Source organism: Entelurus aequoreus, linkage group LG07, assembly GCF_033978785.1.
Source record: "Entelurus aequoreus isolate RoL-2023_Sb linkage group LG07, RoL_Eaeq_v1.1, whole genome shotgun sequence".
In the NCBI taxonomy this organism is placed as follows: domain Eukaryota; kingdom Metazoa; phylum Chordata; class Actinopteri; order Syngnathiformes; family Syngnathidae; genus Entelurus; species Entelurus aequoreus.
Window position 1 is genome coordinate 81,043,152 of NC_084737.1, and position 6,352 is coordinate 81,049,503.

At 38.7% G+C, this 6,352-nt stretch overlaps 1 long non-coding RNA gene across 1 annotated transcript in view; it reads left to right on the top strand.

Moving 5' to 3' along the window:
- Nucleotides 1-5,122, top strand: part of LOC133653211 (uncharacterized) — a 30,066-nt gene extending 24,944 nt beyond the window's left edge. Inside the window, exon 3 of the long non-coding RNA XR_009826686.1 lies at nt 5,028-5,122. This is a non-coding gene — a long non-coding RNA (uncharacterized LOC133653211). The remainder of the gene's footprint in view (nt 1-5,027) is intronic.
- Nucleotides 5,123-6,352: the final 1,230 nt, after the last annotated feature.

The following is a 6,352-nucleotide window of genomic DNA, read 5'->3' on the forward strand; positions in this document are numbered from 1 at the left end:
AGCACATAGCTCAACTCTCAGCGGCTACAATGGGAACATCTGACACTTTGACAGCTGATTACAAACTGTCTCTACAAAGGGCACTCGCGCTCTCTCGAATACCAACACACAAATACACGTACGCTCCTGCAACATAGTCATATTTTGTTATGTATGTATGCAGCCAGCGAAAGCTTTAGTAGCTCTTATTAACCAAGGACATACAGTACGCAGTGACAAACACTGCATCTGACTGCAGCTGCATGCGAGATACTGCATAGAATTAGCATAACAAATCCATTTCTAACTGAATGGCAAACACCCATGTTGGGGGAATGTCGCTCATTTTTAACCTTTAAAGGCCCTACTGAAAGCCACTACTACCGACCACGCAGTCTGATAGTTTATATATCAATGATGAAATCTTAACATTGCAACACATGCCAATACGGCCGGGTTAGCTTATAAAGTGCAATTTTAAATTTCCCGGGAAACTTCCGGCTGAAAACGTTTAGGTATGATGACGTTTGCGCGTGACGTCAAGGGTTGAAGGAGACATTTTGGAATAGCACGGTCGCCAACTTAAAGGCCTACTGAAACCTACTTCTACCGACCACGCAGTCTGATAGTTTATATATCAATGATGAAATCTTAACATTGCAACACATGCCAACACGGCCGGGTTAACTTATAAAGTGACTTTTAAAACTTCCCGGGAAATATCCGGCTGAAACGTCGCGGTATGATGACGTATGCGCGTGACGAAGTCAGAGTAACGGAAGTTATGGTACCCGTAGAATCCTATACAAAAAGCTCTGTTTTCATTTCATAATTCCTCAGTATTTTGGACATCTTTTGCAATTTCTTTAATGAACAATGAAGGCTGCAAAGAAGACAGTTGTAGGTGGGATCGGTGTATTAGCAGCGGACTACAGCAACACAACCAGGAGGACTTTGTTGGAGCGCTAGCCACGCTAGCCGCGCTAGCCGCCGACCTCACCTTGACTTCCTACGTCTCCGGGCCGCCAAACGCATCGGGTGAAGTCCTTCGTCCTTCTGCCGATCGCTGGAACGCAGGTGAGCACGGGTGTTGATGAGTAGATGAGGGCTGGCTGGCGTAGGTGGAGAGCTAATTTTTTTAGCATAGCTCTGTGAGGTCCCGTTGCTAAGTTGCTAAGTTAGCTTCAATGGCGTCGTTAGCACAGCATTGTTAACCTTCGCCAGCCTGGAAAGCATTAACCGTGTATTTACATGTCCACGGTTTAATAGTATTGTTGATTTTCTATCTATCCTTCCTTCTATCCTTTATTTTTTTGTTTCTATATGCAGTTAAAGCACGATGCTATCACGTTAGCTCGTAGCTAAAGCATTTCGCCGATGTATTGTCGTGGAGATAAAAGGCACTAAATGTCCATTTTGCGTTCTCGACTCTCATTTTCAAGAGGATATAGTATCCCAGGTGGTTTAAAATACAAATCCGTGATCCACAATAGAAAAAGGAGAGTGTGGAATCCAATGAGCCAGCTTGTACCTAAGTTATGGTCAGAGCGAAAAAAGATACGTCCATCACTGCCTCTCAAGTCATTCACTGTAACGTTCCTCATCTACGAATCTTTCATCCTCGCTCAAATTAATGGGGTAATCATCACTTTCTCGGTCCGAATCTCTCTCGCTCCATTGTAAACAACGGGGAATTGTGAGGAATACTAGCTCCTGTGACGTCACGCTACTTCCGCTACAGGCAAGGCTTTTTTTTATCAGCGAGCAAAAGTTGCGAACTTTATCGTCGATTTTCTCTATTAAATCCTTTCAGCAAAAATATGGCAATATCGCGAAATGATCAAGTATGACACATAGAATGGATCTGCTATTCCCGTTTAAATAAAAAAAAATCATTTCAGTAGGCCTTTAAATCGTCTGTTTTCATCGCTAAATTCCACAGTATTCCGGACATCTGTGTCGGTGAATCTTTTGCAATTTGTTCAATTAACAATGGAGACTGCAAAGAAGAAAGCTGTAGGTGGGATCGGTGTATTAGCGGCCGGCTGCAGCAACACAACCAGGAGGACTTTGAGTTGGATAGCAGACGCGCTACCGTGAGTACAGCTTTGGCTTCCAAACATTTGATCGCTTGCCTGTACGTGCGTGGCGCTATGTGCATGTCACGTACGTAACTTTGGGGAAATATATGTTTCTTGTCGACTCTGATGGCGGCCGGTAGAGATGCGCGGATAGGCAATTATTTCATCCGCAACCGCGTCACAAAAGTCGTCATCCACCCGCCATCCACCCGAACTAACATTTTATCAAAACCACAACCACCCGCCACCCACCCGTTGTTATATATCTAATATAGACGATGCAAGGCATTGGTGAGGTTAGAAAGCTTTTGCCTGTTAAAGAAAGGAGACTGATCCAATGCAGCAGAGACATTCAATGCGTGCCACGCATTAATATCTCTTCGCCACGCATTAGAGGCTAAGAGATATTAATGCGTGATAATATTATTTATCATTGTTATAATATTATTGTCATTTCCATTAAGAAAGTGTTGACTATTATTGTTATTTTTTATTATATAATTTATTTTTTAATGCTTTACTGAGCAGGACCCTTTTGGATCCCCAATAATATTACAGGGACTTTTTTTTTTTTTTTTTTTTTTTTTAAGTGTCATTGCTCAAAAAATAATAATGAATCAATGTTGTTATGAGTTATGCTATGAGCTCCAATTATTATATAATCTCAAATATTCCACTTTAAAATGTTATTGGGGGAAAATATTGCATATTTTGTGTTTTTTCCATAAAAAAACAGGGTTTTCTTTGACTAAAAGAGCATACAGCGTAAATGTTTTAAAAAAAAACTTTATATTGACAGATAGACCTAATGTTGATCTGGAGATTTAAACCTTGGATAATAATAATAATACTAAATAACGACACATTTTAAATATTTTTTTTACCTAAACCCTTTGGGGACCTGAGACTGAGTGGGGACAGCCTGTTCTCACGTCCGCTTTCCCACAAAATAAACAGCTTGCCTGCCCAAAGACGTCATAACATCTAGGGCTTTTATAGAGTGCACAACTGCGCACACAACAAGGAGACGAAGCAGAAGAACGAGGAAATTACAGACATGGCGGCCGAAATGATATACTCATCATGAAGGGAGAAGTTAAACAGGACAATACTGCCATCTAATGGATAGCCACTGGAACACTGAAATTCAAGTATTTTTATTTTTTTTCTATGTAAATAAAATTAAAAAAAATATATATATATATAGCTAGAATTCACTGAAAGCCAAGTATTTCATACATATATATATATATATATATATATATATATATATATATATATATATATATATATATATATATATATATATATATATATATATATATATATATATATGAAATACTCGAGTTGGTGAATTCTAGCTGTAAATAACCACGCCCCCACCCCCGACCAAGGCCCCCCCACCTCCCGATATTGGAGGTCTCAAGGTTGGCAAGTATGACTACTCCTTCCACATTTTTCAACCCACTTCAACCGTTCCACCGTCAAATCATTTTTCTTAATCAGGACTGGATTGAACTGGAAAAATTCCCTGTTTTCCCAAAAATTCCAGGAATTCCATAATACCATTTCTCATTTAAAAATGTTACTGCGTCAACATTTCTCGACAGATTTGAACAATTCCAACACCAACTCATTCAGAACATTCCAATGTTTTTAGCATTTTCAAAATTATTCCAGCGTTTCCCGAAATCCCCAAATTTCCATGCAATTCCTATTTAAATGAATGGGACATTTTTCAAAGTTCCACAACTCCCACAATTTTTATCTAATTCTAACCTTTCTAACTTCCTTTTTAGGAATTGTGTGCTCCTTTTCAACAATTATTTTTAAAAATTCACGGAATTCTCTTCCACATTCAAACTATTCCAACATTCAAACTATTCTTACATTCATTCTACATTCTGTCAGCATTTCAGTTCAACTTCAGCATTGGAGCATTCACATGCAATTCCTTCAGGAATTGCCTCATCTACAAACCCTGTTTCCATATGAGTTGGGAAATTGTGTTAGATGTAAATATAAACGGAATACAATGATTTGCAAATCATTTTCCACCCATATTCAGTTGAATATGCTACAAAGACAACATATTTGATGTTCAAACTGGTAAACATTTTTTTTGTTGCAAATAATCATTAACTTTAGAATTTGATGCCAGCAACACGTGACAAAGAAGTTGGGAAAGGTGGCAATAAATACTGATAAAGTTGAGGAATGCTCATCAAACACTTATTTGGAACATCCCACAGGTGAACAGGCAAATTGGGAACAGGTGGGTGCCATGATTGGGTATACAAGTAGATTCCATGAAATGCTCAGTCATTCACAAACAAGGATGGGGCGAGGGTCACCACTTTGTCAACAAATGTGTGAGCAAATTGTTGAACGGTTTAAGAAAAACCTTTCTCAACCAGCTATTGCAAGGAATTTAGGGATTTCACCATCTACGCTCCGTAATATCATCAAAGGGTTCAGAGAATCTGGAGAAATCACTGCACGTAAGCAGCTAAGCCCGTGACCTTCCATCCCTCAGGCTGTACTGCATCAACAAGCGACATCAGTGTGTAAAGGATATCACCACATGGGCTCAGGAACACTTCAGAAACCCACTGTCAGTAACTACGGTTGGTCGGTACATCTGTAAGTGCAAGTTAAAACTCTCCTATGCAAGGCGAAAACCGTTTATCAACAACACAACAAAATGAAATTTTGACATTCCCCCATTCATTCGGTGGGTGCCTAATCTAATCCATTGGTTTACTTTGTACCTTTTTTTGTAACAGTTACACAGAGTGCAATTCTACCATTGAGATGCGACACACAATATAACATGTGGCGGTTCTTTGCACACCCGACAAAAAAAGATAATACATAAAGAGTGAGAAATAATAAGAAGGGCTATTGCAAACCCATAAAAAATATTTGTTTCTCCTCCATCCATGCTTTTTCTTCCACTTATCCCAGGTCAGAAGCCCAGACTTCCCTCTCCCTGGCCTACCATGTTCAGACCGGACCCCATCAATACCATGACTGTGCCTAGAAATGATGTCCATAAAAGGTATGAACAGAATAAGTGTCTAACCCTCACTGGAAACTAGTCCGACTTACTTTTGGCAATGCGGTCCAAGCTCTGACACCAATCATACAGGGAGCGAACTGCCAAAATCAGACGGCATACCAAGTATTTACACCAGGGGTGTCCAAACTTTTTCCACTGAGGGCCTCACACTGAAAAATCAAAGCAAGCGGGGGCCATTTTGATATTTTTTATTTTAAAAACCAATACAATATATGTATAAAAAATATACATGTAGGCCTCCACTCAGGCTTGATCCCGGGGACCCCAAAGGGTTTTGGTCAAAAAAATATAAAAAATGTGTCATTATTCAGTATTATTATTTTTATTATTCAAGTTTTAAATCTCTAGATCAACATTAGGTCTATCTGTCGATATAATGTTTTTAACGATTTAAGTTGTATGCTCTTTTTGTCAAAGAAAACCCTGTTTTTTTATGAAAAAAAAACACAAAATATGCAATATTTTCACCCAATACATTTAAGTGGAATATTTGAGATTATATAATAATTTGAGCCTTAAAATGGTCTATAACTCATAACACCATTGATTTTAATTCATTATTATTTTTTGAGCAATGACACTTAAAAACAAATCACACTAAAATTATTGGGGATCCAAAAGGGTCCTACTCATTAAAGTGTTAAAAAATATATATATACATTTTTTTTTACTGTTTACTTTTAACACAATAATCTCGAGATCAACCTCAGATCTATCCGTCAATTATAAGTTTTATTGTTGTTTATGTTTTTTGTTTGTTCGTTTTAGGCCCTTCTCTTAAAAAAACAGCTCCGTTTTGTCAGGACACGGACTGAGATGCAGTTTCCTGCGTGTGTTGCTTTCCCGAGATGCAAACGAACTGAAGCGGACATGGCGTGGAGGTAAGGACATGTTTTTATTTTACACTAACAAAGCTCAAAAGGGTATAACAAAAGGCGCTCACAGCGGAGGTAAAAAAAACTTGACTATGAAAACAAAAGGCGCGCACAAAGGCGGAGAACTACAAACATGAAACAAAAACTCACTTGGCGTGGGACATGGCATGATGCAAAACGATGATAACGTGCAGAGCATAAATATGGAGCATGAATGTGATGTCGCCAGAAAGACCAACAGTAAATGAAAAGCTTAAATAGTGACATGATCAGTGAAAACAGGTGCGTGACTCAAAACGTGAAACAGGTGCGTGACAGGACAGGTGAAAACTAAT